Genomic DNA, 18,085 nt, shown 5'->3' on the forward strand with positions numbered 1-18,085 from the left:
ATCCCCCTCCAGGACAAAGCTATTCAATGGTTTAAATCTTACCTGAATGGCAGACAACAGGCAGTCCTATGGCAGAATAAACTATCTACACTTTTTCCCACCACTATTGGTGTCCCTCAGGGATCAATACTAGGACCCCTATTATTTTCCATATTTATTAATGACCTCCATAAGGCCATTCCAACAGCCACCTGCATACAATATGCAGACAACTCTACTTTGACTTGCTCTGCTACCTCCCCCCTAAGTCTGCAGGCTCTTTCCCAAAATGTATTTAACACTGTAGAAAATTGGCTACGCAACAGATGTCTCCTGCTAAACACCAACAAAACAAAGCTTCTGTTTCCCCCACTCATAAACCCCCCACCCTCACCTTGACTATAAAGTCTAACAATGGCACTGTCATAGTCCCAGAACCCTGCACCAAACTCTTAGGTGTAATTATTGACAATAACCTCAAGTTTGATATGCATATAAATCAAACCATCAAAAAAGTTAACAAAAAATTTGGCTCTCTATACAAAAATCAAACCTTTTCTCACTCCCACAGCTAAGACGGTTATTGCCCAGACACATCTACATTCCACCCTCCTCTATGCATCCCCCCTCTTCACAAATCTAAGTGTGAAATAAACTCTCAACTTGCTTTAATCATATCGCAAGATTTGCCACCGGATCCACATATCGAACACACCACTGTCTGAACTTACAGACTCTAGACTGGCTTGAACTGCCTAACCAGATTCAGTTCAATCAGTTAATAGTAGCCCATAAAATTTTATATCACCCAGAAAATACTCCTGTACTGACAAACATTATCACCCCTTACAGTAACCTTAAAGTGCTGCGCTCATCCAGCAAAATTCTAGTTCAAACAATCAGTACCAACAACTCAGCTGGAGATTCACTCTATGCTAACTCTGTTGGCAAGGTCTGGAACTCACTTCCTGCTGAACTTACTTCCATGCCTATATTAAACCCAATTCAAGAAAAGCCTAATACAGTATCTAAAAATTAGATGGCTTTGCCATTGTGCTAATCCTGACTAACACATGCAATATAATCATGTCATAAATAGGTCTTTTATTCAACTCTATAATGTTTTTTCCACTTTGAAGAAAGTAACACTCTAATGTTGTATAATGCTGAAGAAAACAATATGTTTATCTGTAACAATGATTTTCACTATGTATATATGTTCAAAAAGTTTATTGTCATAATAAGTATGTAACTGTTCTTAAAGTCATAAGTGGAGCTTTTCTCCCCAGGCGTCCGCTGAAAATGGACATGTATCTAGTCGGACTATCCCGGTCAATAAATGTAAAATAAGTAAATAAATAAATTATAGCACTGAAGGATGCCTTGTTTGCCAGACACAGATCACCACTTAGCAGTATGTACGATACCAAGTATGCTGACAGGACTTTGAGTCAGTCCATGTAGGACATATTGTTTAGGCCTTGTATCCTTTTAGTAAGGTATCTCCAAGGGCGTTCCAGTTGTTTCACTTGTCTGGACAGATACATGCCAAAGAGAGGTAAAGGGGCAATGATACCTCTAGATCTAGACACAATCTCTTTGTTTATAAGTTGTACAGTGTAGAAGTACTTTTTTACAGCAACTGGCACATGTTGGTAAAATGTTAGGTCACTGTCCACATAAGTTCCCAAATCCTGAACAACTGGGTCAACGATTAAGGGCATATTGTTAATACGATAGTTCCCAAAGGATACAAAAATGCATTTTTTTTGCATTTTGTTTCTATGATTTTGGTACCAGTTATTTTTGGGACAAATCTTCCTGCAAGATCACTAAGTCATTTGGGGATTCTATGCTTGCTCTTGGCTTGCATTCATCTGCAAAGTTAGTCAACCAGAGCCCTTTGGTGTTGACTTTTACTTCAGAAAAGTAGATGCCATTCGGGAGATGTCCCAGCACAGAACCCTGGGGGAATCCACTGGTGACTGTTCTCTTGTTTTGGCAATTTCCCCATTTTAATTTCCTGTGTCCTATCTCTGAGTCAGTTGGCAATCCAGTGTGTGTGACATAAGGGTTTTTTCTCAATTTATTTAACTTTTCTAATATGCCTGGATGAGGAATTGTGTCAAAAGCTTTGACTAGGTCAAAGTAAGTGGTAAGTACAGTTTTGCCTTCATCCATAGCTTTGGTAATATTTTCAAAAAAATCCACCAATTTGTGTAAACATGACTTGTCCTTGACAAACGCAAGTGGTTCCGTGATAAGTCTTCTTTGGCTTTGCACATGATGCTGGTCCAACTTATGAGTCTGTAATTGCCTGGGTCTGTGGAAAGTCCTGTATTATGCAGGGGAAATGCAGCTGTTCTCATTTTTTTTTGGTACAAAATCTGTTTGAAGGCGAAGATTGAACAGAGTTATTAGGAATAGAAGTGTGTTTAACTAATCACAATCTGCATACAAACAGTACTGCAAGTTAAAACTAATTATACTGCTAGAAGGTGTTTTCTTACTGGTTTCTATTGCTTTTATCTCTAAAATGGTAGTACACTAAAGCAAAAATGTACTAGTGTTTATGTTGTTAAAATTTATTTTATTTATTATTCATTTATTTTATTTTACATCTGTTGACTGGGAGAGTCCGACTGGATGCATATCCATTTTCAGCAAAGGCCCGGTAGTTCTCCAAAGTGAAAAAGTTCCAGTGTTAGTGTTGTATCATTTTGAGGAAAACATGTTCTTGCATTTTCCTATGTTAAACAAGCTGTTGTAGGGCAAATCTATATCAGGAGACCTCAATACAGACTGGCAGCTTATCAATAGCTACTCTCCATCTCATTCCATCAACCTATACTGCTTTACACAGCAAATTGCATCACTTGCTAGACCTCACAAAAGTACTGATAGGAAATCATCCTTAGACTGGATTCTTACTAATAGACCTGATAAAATTAGGGTAGCTGGTAGCCTTTCAGACAGCTTAGGGGACCATCAACTTACTTATGCCCAGAGAAGTTGCAATATCCATGATAAACATACAGTTTAAAACCAAGTTCATGACTAAAAAAAAAAAAACCTATGCAAAAACACCTTTATCAAATCCTTAACGGAATATAACTGGAAAATACTAAATTCCATGATCTTAGACTCTGCTTAAACACTTTTTAATGAGCTATTCCTAAAAATCTCAGTAACTTAGCTTCAGTACATACCAAAATGATTAAATCCAATCCTGCACCATGGCTAACAAAGGAAACTAAGAAATAATAGCTACAGCTTGACAAAGCCCAGAAAGACTGGCTCAAAAATAGAACACAAAATTCATTTCAACTTTTCAGGCAACTAAGGAATAGGATGACATATCAAATAAAACTTGAGAAGCAAACCTATAACATCTTCTTAAATAAACATCAAAATAGCCCAAAACTCTTCTAGATATCCATAAACAAATGCTTTAATCCAGGCCAAACCACCACCCCCTTCAACAGTACTATTGATTCAATACCCACACAGTTTAACAACTATTTTATGCAGACTATATTTTCCTCACAAACATTAATACTTCCACTACCTCCTTAGTACCAACAGCCTGCACTAAATTTACTCAACTAATTGATTTCAGCCCAGTATCTACCAACACCATTAAAAACTCCTACATAAGCCAAAGCCAACCACCCTAGTTGTTGACCAACTCCCCTCAGACTACTTAAAATAGCTGCAGATGCAACTGCTTTTCCAGTTTCTACATTGATAAATAGATCTTCATCTGAAAATATGTTCCTTTCATCTGGAAAAAATCCTTTATTAAACCTTGACACAAAGGTGGCACATCTATACATTTTAATAACTACAGGCCTATTGCAGTCTTCTCTCCTGTCAAATCTACTTGAAAAATATATTCATGCTCAGCTTCTATACCACCTAATTTCAAATAATCTGCTTCTAAAACACAGCAAGGTTTCAGATCCCACCACAACATAACCACAGCCATCCTTCACTTCACCAGCACCATATGTCAATGACTTATCCACAGCTTTCAACACTGTATCACACCAACATTTACTCACTAAACTCCCTCTATAGGTGTCTCTTAATCATCCCTTAAATGTTTCCATATTTATCTATCTATCTGGAAGGCAACAAACAGTAAAATGGCAACAAATGTAAATTAAAATAAATAAATAAATAGATAGGACCTCTCTTGGTCTCTTGCAGTTGCCATAGTTGTCCCTCAGAGCTGTAGTCTAGGTCCCCTTTTCTTTAATATTTTTTTAAACAAGCTTCACATTGAGATAGACCATAAAAATATAGTACACTATGCTGATGATTTAACTTTAATATGTACAGCCCCAACAATATTCAGACTCCCAAAAATTAGTCACATTTATTTATCTTTAATTGAAACCTGGCTGAAAAAGTTAAACCTACTCCTTAATCTCAATAAAACAAAAGTAATGTTCTTTTCCCCAAAACATTATCTCAATGAAAAACAATCTTTGTTACATCTGCAAATATACTAAAATCAAGGCAGTACTACATCGTAAACTACTGGACATTGTAATGGATGACAATCTTAAATCTGATCAACATATTTTTTAAACAATATAAAAGACCAACTAGAAACTTGTCGCCCTTTAAAGGACAAAACAGTACCTTACAGATCCATTAAGAAAAACTCGGTCTGCATCCTATTTGCATCCAACCCATTTATATGACTCATCTATCCTTATAAACCTAAGCTCTACACTAAAATTCAAACCAACCTCCTGTTACAACAAAGATAATAAATCTGCTACCAACACTGTACGCCAAACTCACCACTGCCAAGCCTTAAAACAGCTAAACTGGCTAGAGCTTAACAACTACATAACATACACTCAGTTAGTTATGGCACTCAAACTGACATATTATCCTGAAAAATGCCCTGTATCAAAAACATATTATTGCCCTACACCTCCACAAGGGACCTCCATTCTGGTGATACATTTCTACTAAGCACTAGTAAAGCAAATAATTCATCATGGGACTCACTATACTCATGTAACATCTTCAAACTCTGGAACACCATCTCTACATATGTAAAAATGACTAACTCCAAAGCTATAAAATCTAGCTCAAACAATCCCTTACCCAGTCCTGGTCATGCTCATGTTCATCACCAGGTTGAGACCTCTAGTGAAAGTACAAACTTCTTATTGCTTATCACTACTTTTTTGTCCTTCTCTACTTAAATAATTACACCCCTAATGACTTTCATTCATGCACTTGAATCAATACATCCCTCTTCAGCCCCCTTTTAAACAAAATTTCTCATCTTTCTCTTTTTCTAATTGTCTCCATCCACTGCTCTATCCCTCTCATGCATCCCCTGTATGAAAGAAGTAAATGGATTGATACTGCAGAAGGGAAAACATTGTGGTAAAGAAGTTTAGTTATAAACCTTCTAGATACATCAGTTTTGAACAGGCAGCCTAAACAGAACTAATCCTATACCATGATCTCTCAGTCATAAGCTATGACCACTATCCTCCTATACAACGCTTTAATCTCCTCTCCCCTCCTGCATAATTTTACAACTTATTTCTTTATATCTCTTGAATTCTTTACAAATTTGTTTAAATCTAAAATCTGCCTTCCTATATAATTTTATAACTTACTTCACTATTTATCTTAAACTTCTTGCAAATGTTTCTTTATTAAAATGTAAAACACTAAACTTCTTTACCACAATGTTTTCCCTTCTGCAGTATCAATCCATTTACTTCTTTCAGAAATTTTAGAGGTACAAGAGCTGTATAGACTTATTATTGTTCATGTAAATACTGTGCTGAATATACCTGTCTTGTAATTATGTTTTTTTTTTCCTGAAAATTTTAACTTGTTTTTGAAATGTACTTAGGTTCATAGGTTGGTACTGGGCTATCTGCCCGAAGGCATATATTAGCCCAGCCATGTTGTGCGGTATTCACCACCCCTTTAGTAGTTCCCTAGACCCTTGTACTAGCAGCTAGTGCCCTTGGCCCCTATCTAGTAGTGCTGTTGGTGTGATCCCTGGTGTGAACTTTCTGTTACCCATCCACTCATCAAGGTTCCTCTTGAAGAGTGATAGTGAGGGGCTCTGTCTTATGTAGATTGGGACCCTGTTCCATAGTAAGGGAAGTCTCTGAGGAATCTATCCCTCCAGCATGTTCTATTCATTGTTGTGTTGAGGTTTATATCCCTAGAGCATGTAGCTCGAGTAGATTTGGTTTTGCTAAGATGGAGCATGTTCAACAATTCTGGGTTGGACATGGCTCTGTACGTTAGACAAAGATCGCCTTTGAGAAAGTGGTATGCAACAGAGAACAGTCTTAGCTTTTTCAATCGTGCTGCATAGGGCAACTGTTTGTAACTGTTTGTTAGTAACATGTTGAACAATTTCTTCCTGGGTCTCTGCTAAAGATGGGTTCTGCCCAGATGAAATTTCCCAGTGAATAAAGAGAAAAAAATAAATAAATAAATTGTTAGGGATGTGGATAAATCGTGCATAATAATATTTCTAATGCATCCAGGGATCTTGTCAGGACCCATGGGTGCAGTATTTTTAGCTTGTGATAGCACTTTTTGGGACTTAGCCTTGTGTGATAGCTAGAACTGAGTTATTTTCAGGTATGCCTTAAGGTACAGATGGAGGCAAGAGAGGGGTGAAGTTACCACTAAATTTATTGATCAGTAGGCTCGCTATATCTTCATCTTCAGTGTAGGTAGCATAATTCACAATCAGCTCAGTGCGTGGCTGCTTTGTGCTTTTGAGATTATGGACATAACTAAAAAAATGTGTTGTGATTTTATTTTGCTTGGCATAATATATACATAAGATGCCTGGATGCTGTATTCACAATCTTTCTTGACTAGTTTTTTTTTTTTCTTAACATGGGTTTATTTATTTATTCATTTATTTATTGACATTTGATTACCAAGAGGGTCTGAATGGGTAGAAACCTATTTTCATCTGAGGCCTGGGAAGAAAAGCTTCAAAGTATTATAAAACATTTTAAGAATAATAGTTTTGCAATCCTTGAAAATAATGCAAAAATCAAAGACAGTTTAAATAATTATAACAAATTAGGCATAATATGAAAACATTGGTGAAGAATAGATACAAGTTATATGACAATGGTTTAAAAGTTAGAGAAATTTTAGCCTGTTTATAGGTTCATAGGTTCATAGGTAGGTACTAGGCTATCTGCCCAAGGGCATTTATAAGCCTAGCCAGAATGTGTTGGCTTTCACCTTCCTTTTAAATTAGCTTCCTGGGCCTCTGTCTAACAGGGCCATTGAAGTGATCCCAGGGGTAAATTTACGATTTCCCATCCACTTGACAAGATTTCTCTTGAAGAGAGTCAGTGAAGGGCTTTGCCTAACATAAACTGGGATTCTATTCCAGAGCAAGGGAAGTCTCTGGGACAGGAATCTATCCCTCCAGCATGTCCTGTTTATTGTTGTGCTGAGGTTTAATGCACTGGAGCGTGTGGCTCTAAGAGATTTGGTTTTCTTGAGGTGGAGCATGTCCATTAATTCCGGGTTGGACGTGGCCTTATACGTCAGGCAGAGATCACCTCTAAGCAGGCGGTAAGCAACTGAGAAGAGCAGGAGTTTCTTTAGTCAAGCTGCATAGGGCATCTGTTTGAGGCCCAACATCCTGTTGGTAAGGTACTTCTGTGGTCTTTCCAGCTGTTGCAGGTGTCGAGTAAGGTACATTCCAAATGGGCATTGTACTCTATTATGGGCCTAATGAGTGAGGAGTAGAAGAGCACAATGACCTCTCTTGCTCTAGATGTGAACCCTTTCATGATTAGGTGGGCTACATAGAAAGAATTTCTAACCACTTTGGCAATGTGATTATCAAAGGAGAGGTTTTTATCTACCTGGGTCCCCAGGTCCCTAATTACATCTTCCGTACTTAGTGGATTACCACCTATGTGATAATTCATGGGCACTTTAGTTTTTCCCAAAGGGGATGACTATGCATTTTTTGGCATTTAGCTTAAGGCCATGGTTCTGACACCAGGTATCTGTCTCTGTGAGATCCTTCTGGAGGATGTCTGTGTCAGCTGGAGAGTCGTTTATGGCCCCCAGTTTGCAGTCATCTGCGAACTTGGTCAGCCATAGTCCTCCCATGCTTGCCTGTACCTCAGAGAAGTATATACCGAACAGGAGGGGTCCCAGGAACAAGCCCTGTGGTATGCCACTTGTAACTGGTTTAGAGTCGGAAATGGCACCCACAACTCAGACCATGTGTGTTCTATCCGTGAACCAGTTGGCAACCCATCTCATGACATAGGGGTTAATGTTCAAGCTGGTGAGCTTATCTATGATGCCAGAGTGGGGAATGGTGTCGAAGGCCTTAGCAAGGTCCAGGTAGGCTGTGTGGGCTACCTTTCCTTCATCTATGGCCGTGGTAACTGTTTCAAAGAAGTCAACTAGGTTTAGGAGGCAGGATCTGCCTTTAAAAAAGCCGAATTGGGTAGGGTCCAGTGTCTGGAAGTTCCCAATGTCTCTGTTTATGAGTTCCATGATGATTCGCTCCATAGCTTTGCAGACCAGGCTAGTCAGGCTTATAGGGTGATAGTTCCCAGGTTCTGTTGTGGCACCACCTTTGTGGAGCGGGATGACTGTTGCTGTACACTATTCTTTGGGTACATAGCCTGTGGTAAGGCTGAGTTTGAACAGTGAATTTAGGTGAGGGTTTAGTTCATTTTGGAGCTTGTGTAAGACGCAGCCTGGGATACCATCCAGTCCCATTGATGCTGTATTTTTAGCTTTGGAGAGGGCTGTTTTTACTTGCGTGTCTGTGATGTCTGGTGCTCTGCATTCTTCTGCAATGGACACAGGCCCTTTTGGGGGTGGGGGGTTAAAGTTTGCACTGAACCTGTCAGCCAGGATGTTAGCAATGCCAGTTGGTTCAGTGTATTTTTTGCCATTTTGCACTAGCTCAGAGCATATCTGAGAGCTGCCACCTAGATTCTTGACATAGCTAAAGAAGGCTTTGTGATTATCTTTAGAGTCTTTGGCAATTTTTCTTTCGAAACTGGCCTTGGATGATTTTATGAGGGATCATAGTTTCTTGCTAATATTGATCAGTGATGTCTTTCCTTTTTCGGATTTTGCTCTATCATGTAATAGTTTCCTCCTTCTGTTATATAGCTTATTTATGGCTGGGAACCACCAGACTGGTTTCCTCTTTTTGGAGGAGTGAGTCTTGGTTTTACTTGGGATGGCTCAATCCATGCATTCCTGTAGGTGCTCATAGAATGCATTTTTAAAGGATTCTGCAGTTTGGGTAGCATTGTCCTTTATCAAGGGGGCTTTGAAACTTTTCATCTTGGTCTTGAGAAGTGTGAAGTTGGCTTTTGAAATGTTTTTCACAGTGGTTTCCTTGACTGGGGGTGGGGTCAGGATGTGGATGTCCAGTGTGATTAGTTTATGATCTGAACTTACCAGTGAGGGTTTTACCTCTAGTGTGGAACACTGATCCCCCGTGTCAGTGATGATCAGGTCTAATATGATGTCACCACTTGTAAGCATGGTGACCAGCTGTTCCAGGGCATTTGAGTTTATAAACTCTAGGAAGCGTTGGGCAAAGGAGTTTGTACTTGAGTAGTCAATGTTTGGGTAATTGAAATCTCCCAATATCATGGTGTTAGGTAGGACCTTTATATTTTCCAATGTTCTCAGGAATGCTGAGTGGGGCTCCTGAGACAAGGTAGGTGATCTGTAGCAAGCTACAATCCGAAAAGCAGCTTTGCCCATTGTTAGTTGCACATGGATGGTCTCCGAGGCCTCGTGCTGTGCTACTAACCTGGAGGTGTGGGTATCCTTTATGAAAATGAATACACCCCCCCCTTATATATTTCGGTCTGGGTTCTGTGGCCGAAAGGTATGGTATGAGAGGTAGCCTGATAGTGCTGGGGTGCTCTCTGGAGCCTTGATTCAGGTTTCTATTACTGCACAGATATCGATTTCTCCATGCTAAGGAGTGCCTTGAGTGCATGCATTTTGTGGTTTAGACTTCTGGCATTGAGTAGCATTACCCTCAGTTTTTGGTTACTTGTATTGTTTATGGAGGTGGGTTTGTCTTATGAGCCTTGCCTAAAAAAGGCACTATGGGGTGGAAAGAGCCTTGGCCAGTATTCAAAAGCCTAAGGGCGACAGATGCAAGCCATCTCTGACGAAGCAGCGTGGCTTGTCGAGCATGTCATCCCAGGCTGACAGACACTGGATCCCCTTTGAACAACACCAATAGCTTAGCCAATTGTTTAAACCGATCATTTTTTCTTTGTACTGTGGCATCATTCTTGGTGAGGGCAGGATGCTACTCAGGGTCAGGCTCATACCGGCCTGGGCTACATGGTCAGAGAGCTCCTCTATGTCTCTTTTCATATAGTCCAAGGAGGTACGTCTGAGGTCATTCACACCAACATGTACAATGACAGAGTCATATTTGTACTTGTTTTGGAGAGACCTGAGTGCTTGTGTTATGTGGCGGATCCTGACACCCGACAGGCAGCTTACAGTACCCTTCTCCTTGTTCAGTCTAGTGAGTGGAACGTCAGTGTGCCTGACAATAGAGTCACCTATTACTAGTGTATTGGGTGTGTTGTTAAGCCTTAAGGGCTGTGGTTGCGTGGCACACTGACTTTGTGAAGTATGTGATACATGGTTGTTGTTTGAGGGTGGAAGTTGCTTGGATGTCTGCTTTGGAGGTCTCTGCTGCTTAGACAGATTTTTAATTAGAGCCTCCGAGTATGTTTTTGTGTATTTATGTGTGTTGTTTGCTGGTGCATGTATGACTGGTGTATGTGAGACTGGAAGTGTGATGCAAGTGTTTCCCTTCTCCTCCTGACTGGCTGTTCCAGCCTTGGGTTGAGACAGCTTGGCCTCCAGTTTGTCTGTATAGTTGCATCTCTCACATACATTTGTATTTGTTGGAAGGAGGAGAGGGTTGTCTGTGTACATGAGGCAATTGTAACATTGCCTCAAGATTCCCAGATTCACCACCTGGTCTGGAGAGTATACCTGAAACTGCCCTTTGGACATGCCTGTATGGGTAAATGAACTGATTTACTGATTGTCCGGTAGGGACGAATAGGGAGCCTTGTACTACTATATAGTAAAGGGGAGGTGTAGTGTTAGCGTTTATTAGTGCTTACTGAGAGCTTGGAGCAAGTGCTGGGTTGTAAAAGGAAAGTTAGAGTGCTTTATTTGAGAGTTTGACTAGTTCTAAGGGAAAAATTGAAGAGCAGACTTCATGGAGCCTGGAATAGTTTAACCCTAGCTAACCGGCGCTGCGCGGTGCGCAAAATCGTGCAGTGAAACTAAAGGTAAGTTAGTAAAATAGAAACAGGAACTGCAATACAAAGTGAGAGAAAAGCAGATTTATGGTATATTTAGATGGAAAGTCAAGGAAGATAAATTGATAGAAGTAAGGAAGTGAGTAAAGTGGGGGGAATAAGGATATGTAAGGTATGAAATGGCATTCGTCCACATTTAGGGATATAGTTTATCCTGCTGTTGAGCAAGAACAGAGAAAGCTTTTAGCTAGGAAATCTTTCAGAACTGTTTTTCAATGATGGGAGGAAGAGTATTGACCTGATGGATAGAGATAAGGAGTTTCAGACCTTAGCAACATAATATGAGTACAGACAATGCCCAGCAGATTTGATAATTTTGTGGACAGACAGTTTTTGGTCATTGGATTGTAGTGACCAACTAGGAACATAGTTGTATAGAATATTATTTAGTTTAGGGCAAGAAGATGGATTCTGGATAATTTTGTAGGTGGTAAGATGTGCATATGTTAGTTAATGGGGTACTTCTAACTAATTTAGGTGTTTTAGTGCTATACAGTGATCGTTTCTAAAAGGGATATTTTTGGCAAATTTAGCATCATTCACATTTTGATTTTTTTGTTGCCTGAAGGTTAGTAAGGTTGGGAGCAGCATACAAAAATGTGGGGAGATAAGTAGTGGCAAGTGTAGCTTTAGTTGTGTCAGTGAGAATATTTTTTGCATTGTAAAGCATTCCTACTTTTTAATGAGTTTTTCTTATGCAATTTTGTATATGCAGGTCGAAATTAACATTATTATCCACTATCGTCACTAATAATTTGCTATGAGAAGTGACATCAGTGGTTGTATTATCTATAGAGAGAGGACTTTAAATTTTGTTTTTTTGTGGGAGAAGGATTTGGGGGGAAAGCAGTAATTTCTGTAAGCTTTAGGGATGAGCATGAGCTGTGAGTTATAAAGCCATGATTCAGTTGCTGTTAAAGCTTCCTGAATAATTTTTTGGAGGTGTATGACATTGTCAGATGTGCAAATGTATGTGGAGTCATCTGCACACTGTATTAGAACAGCCTGTTGTGTGGATGTGTGGAGGGTGTTGTTGATAATGTCAAAGGGGGAGGGTAAGGATAGAGCCTTGTGGTATACCTGTTGTGACTGGGAGGTATGTAGAGAGGGTGGAGTGCCATTTTGCTGACTGATACCTATTAGGTAGGTTTTGAACCATAGAAGGTTGGGCTGACAGAGACCTAATGAGGATGTTTTAAGTAGACTTTTAATGTAACAAACTGTGTTGAAGGCTTTAGACAAGTCAAGAAATAATGAGGAGACTAGTTTGCTGTTATCTCTAGACTTATTGACAGTATCTATATAGGTTAGAAGTGCAGTGTTAATACTACAAGAAGGATGGAAGCCATATTGTTTGCGGTGATAGGAGATCTTCCTGCAGGAGATTGTTTAGCAATTTTTTAATACATTTTTCAAGTATTTTGGGAAGGGGGGATAAGACTGCTATAGGTCTAAAGTTAGTAATGTCTGTTGAATTTCCTCCATTGTGCAGAGGGATAATGTGTGACTTTTTCCAGAGACAGGAAATCTGGGATTTGTGACTTTTTCCAGAGAGAGGCAATCTCAGATTCCTGCATTGATCTATTTATATGGATTAAGACAGGACAGGTAATGAATTCTATTGACTGCTATTTTAAGGTATTCACTAGGAAATATTAAGCTGAAGTACTTAGTAGAGCATGGGTTGAGTTTGTTTAAGAGTAGTTTTATAAAGCATGTGGGCACAGGTTTGAAGGTGAAAGTGGATGTATTGATATTTGTCTGCTGGGCTAAGTTAGAATTAGATGCTGGGGAAACATTTCCCAGGATTCAGCAAGCTCTGCACGATGTGTAGGAATAGTGCAAGAGTTGCTGCATGCAATATGGCCGACGAGCAATCCAGGAACGAGCTCCCGGGATGTGTACGAGCACTCCTACACTATTCCTGCATGGACACAGCTTCTGCATGCTAATTACCCCATTTGCAGATGAAAACCATGCAAATGAGCTGAATTAGTGATCCAGGATGCAGGCAGGCATCTGTGCAGGAATAGTGTAACAGGCAGAAATGTATTCAGCTACTAACTGGATACATTTCTGCAAATTACAAAATGGAGGCATGACAGCTCAAAAGAAAGCATGTATTCAATGTAGTAGGCATGCCAATGGCCAAATATATGGCACTTGGCATGGGAAATAGTTGCAAAATTATAAAAAATAACTTACTTTTTTTATTTTGGCCGATTTTGGCCGTTTAAGTGTAGGGCAGTGGTGTGCAAACGGGATCGGCCCGAAAATAATGAAAAAAGTTGGAAATAAGCTTTTAAACCCAAATCAGCATTCTGCCATAATAGTCAAAGGCATGCAGAAGATAACAACACCATGGAACAGTGGTTACTAAGGGGGAAGGCTGAGTGTCAGTTTTGTAACCATGCATTAGCAGTCAGTTTTATGCAAATGAGGGATTGATACTGAATCACAGATTCCCCCTCAGTGTTAGCTTGCACCCAACAGTGTAGGTACAGCAACACCATGGTAGAAGCATAAGAAGTAGATGACCTCATAAGGGGGAGTGTCATGCATGCTGTAAGCTTATTGAAGCTCTGTGGCCTGTGTTTGCCCTTAGCTAAGCACAGCTAAGGAAGGAGGGTGTGTCTGAGGCTGCCTAGGAGTGTTTACATTGCCTAAACAGGTGTGCGCGCTGTACACTGGGTTTTAAACAAAAAAACAAAACAAAAAAAAACCACAGGAAATAGCAGCTCTGTTCACATCTGAGCACTGTGTATGCACAGCGCACCTCAGGGCTTAAACTGGAAGGCAATGGGAAGGGAAAACAGCAGTAGGAAGGCAAGCAAGGAGAACTAGCAGAGCTGGCAGGTGAAATGTATCAGAATCAGCCAATTACACAGGCAGCAGCCCAGCCCAGCACACTACTATAAACTATGCAAACACCTTTCACTGTGTTTTTTCCCACAAACTCTAGACCATCTGCGTAAACAGACAGGGAAATTTTACCTCACAAAACTAACAAAATGATAGGGGCTGCTGTTGCTCTCATACATCAATATGTGGAAGAGGCTGAGGGTGGTGAGGATGAGAATGCTGATGTCCAACCCACAGTGAGGTGAAGGAGAAGAGTGTATAGACCCAGGATAACCTACTAGGGGCTACATGACCTGGAGATAGTGGAGCACTATAGGGTGGACAGGGACATCAGTGGATAATTCTCTGTCTTTTCCATTTTGGGATGGATCTTCATTTCTGGAAAGCAGCTATCCTGGTAATTTGAATATAGATTGTGTTCTACGTGATTGAAACATAGCAAGCAGCCATTTGGCTTAATGGGAGCCACTATTATGTACTGCATCACTAGTGAGAATTAAAATTGTCTTTTGTGATTACCACCTATATGGGGACAGATTTTGTCTATACAACTACATCTCTGTATCATTTTTCAATCAATTTTGGGGCAAGTGAGCGAATGTTTTTTGTGCCTAGCATTTCGTATCATCTGTTTTGGGCTTCTTTGTGACTGTGTGACTGTGGAGCGATTATCGGCTTGCCAAAATTCTACAAAATAACATATTTCTGTGTCATCATTTGGGACTGCATTTCTTTGTCAAGATCGAATGTGGAACTTTATGATTTCAGGACACATGAAGGAACAAATTGGGGCTGTTATTTTTGGGCTTTCTTAAGATCGTTGCTAACATGGATAAATTATGATTCTACAGATACTATTAAGGGGGACTTATTCTGCTGTTACGGTTTGGGATTGCATTTTCCTCTGAATACGAAACAAGGACTTTAAAGTGTCTTTCATTTTGTTGGTCTTTGGACTTTCAGTTGAACAAATTAGGTTTGTCATAGACTATGTTTTCATGTTTCTCCTGGGGTCTGATGATAATGACTCACTGATACTAGAGTGATGTGACTGATATACATAAATAACATGTGTCTTTATGTTGGCCAATTCAAATGTTATGTTTTTTATACTCATAATGTCGTAACTTTTCATTTTCTCTTTGAACACACATTTATGCTTATCAAGTGTTTATTTGACTTGGTCTTGATATAGGGGGAGCAAAACATTCGCTACACAGATAGTAATTTATAAAATGGACTAATTAGGTGTTTTTTGGGTTTATTGGACCTATATTGATATTTATACATATAACACACACACACACACACATATATATATATATATATATATATATATATACAGTCTTTTTTTGGGGGTAATCTATGATTGAGTTGTTATGCACTTGTGCTCGGATTGTTAATTTGAACTTATTGGGCCCTTGGGGGTCGAATGTGGATTAACAGCTACTTATGTTTGATAATGGAAACTGACAACAGGAAGGCATTTATTGTCAGATATTCTGCTTTTCATATTTAATGAGTAACAGTTGATATCCATTGCGGATGGTTATGATGTTTGAAGTACATGGCTCATAGGAAAAGCACTAAATTATATATATATATATATATATATATATATATATATATATATATATTTTTTTTTTTTTTTTGTGATGATCCACAGTAGCGACACCTTGGCATTTATTGCAGGTGGTTATCACAGTATAGCTGCTTATAAATTGATGTTATTGGAGCTTAATTGTTACAGCAATGACTGGGGGCACGTGTGCATAACTTTTATAGACCACTAGATTAGTGAGAATTTTTGGACAAATTATAGGTGACAAATATCTAAAACCTTACTGGCTGTATGTTATTGGGACTCATGATACATTTGATTATTGGTAAGTCTTTACATACTATCTGATATAGTGGGTGGTTTGCTCCCTTCTACTATAGATATAACATTGGTGCATGGACATTGTTGTTTGCAATATTCAATTTATTACAAACTTTTTTTTCTAGTCAGTCAAGACAAACACTTTATATAAACGCTGTACAAATGGATTTGATAACTATACTACAGGGGTTATCCTCAGACAAGGATGATGTTCAGATTTTTGGTATTAGTGAGGAAGGCATTTGTATACGTGATGATACAGTGAAAGATCCAGGGGATTCCTGCAGGGATTGTTTTTTTAAGTTGACCAAAAGTATGACTCAACTCAGAAGTAATGTTTGGCATTTGAGGTTGTTTAAGGCCTATAATGCCAAAAATATAACACCAAGAGGACTTAGAATTAAAACTCAACCATTGGTTAACAACCCAGATGAACAACTGAATGAGGAATAGGGGAAAGCCCAACATACAGCAACAATGGCGTTTGTTGAGATTTTAACTTCTTTTTATGAAAAAGTTATTGACACTAATGTTGCAGATATCAAAATACTATGTGAAAACATTAAACCCTTTGAGGGACAAACAGTTTACAACTCATGTCTATCTAAGCTCTCCAAAGAACTACTTTCTTTGGAACAAACATTAAAAAATAAGAAAATAAACAAATTTCAAAGGGATGTGGTGGATTATGCGGAGGGGAATCCGTTTGTAATGAAAAAATATGTGAAGTTCAGGGAAGGGGATTCAGGACAAACGAGATTTAGGAAAAGAGACCAAGGTCTATACTGAAAAAGTCCAAGACAGATTTCAGCAGTACATCAGGGGAGGAATCCTCCCCCACGGAACCTGAACATGTACTTATTCAAGAGTCCCCAGTGCATAAGAAAACAAAAAGTATGGATCACCCTTTAGGGTTAAGCGACACGGGGGGGGGGGGGGTTAGAAAACATAGTTACAGATACAGTCAAGAATTTGGAAACACTATTGGATGTACTGATACAGAAATAAATGTTTACCAAAATGTACATAATATTTCCTCTGTGTCATTGACTGAAACACAATTAAAGGTACTTGATAAAGGGTTATCTTTTGTTCCCAGCTTTTTGTTAATGAATATAATTTTGTACAGGATGTGTTGTCATTTTGTCGCCTTCTTAACTTGAAATTGTTTTTTGATGATAAAGATAATACTCAAAGATCTACTGATTTTCGTTTTCGAAAATCCACTTTCCAGCCACCTATGGACAAACATGTTTTCATTTTTCAAGATAAAGTCATCAGGGACCTACACTTCAAACAAGAGCAATCATTCATACTGGGTAACAGTTTATCGGAGTCAGAATTCCAGGCAGTAAAGGATTTGAGGGATAATCCCAATATTGTCATTACCACAGCAAATAAGGGGGGGTGCTGTGGTGGTAATAGATATAGAAAATATGTTTCTGAAGCACAAACACAGTTATGGAGTAGTAAGCATTATATGCCTATGCCCTTAAGCCCTACCAATAGGTTTAAATAAGAGACAGATGAATTTTTGGACTTAGCTGTTGAAGAGGGAATTATTGATAAAAATACCCAGAAACAGCTCACAGTGACTGATCCACATAGACAAACTTTTTATGTATTGCCCAAAATTCATAAAAATCAAACTAAACCACCTGATAGACCTATTGTTTCAGGTAGGGGTTCATTAACAGAACCACTTTCGGAATTTTTGACTCTACATCTACAACCTCTTTTGAGTTTAGTTAGATCTAGGTTGAAAGACATGACTGAATTCCTACAAATTGTGGCAGACTCCCAACTTGAGCCCGGCTGGTGGATGTGCACCCTTGATGTTAAATCTTTATGTGCGAACATTCCACATTGGTCCGGATTGCAGGCCGTTGAATATTGGTTGGTCAGGGGTAATCTCTATCCACCGGTTTTTAATATTCCGATACTATGTATGGTGGAACAGGTACTAACCAAG

This window comes from Protopterus annectens, chromosome 2.part0 (assembly GCF_019279795.1).
Source record: "Protopterus annectens isolate FY-2018-M chromosome 2.part0, PAN1.0, whole genome shotgun sequence".
In the NCBI taxonomy this organism is placed as follows: Eukaryota; Metazoa; Chordata; order Ceratodontiformes; family Protopteridae; genus Protopterus; species Protopterus annectens.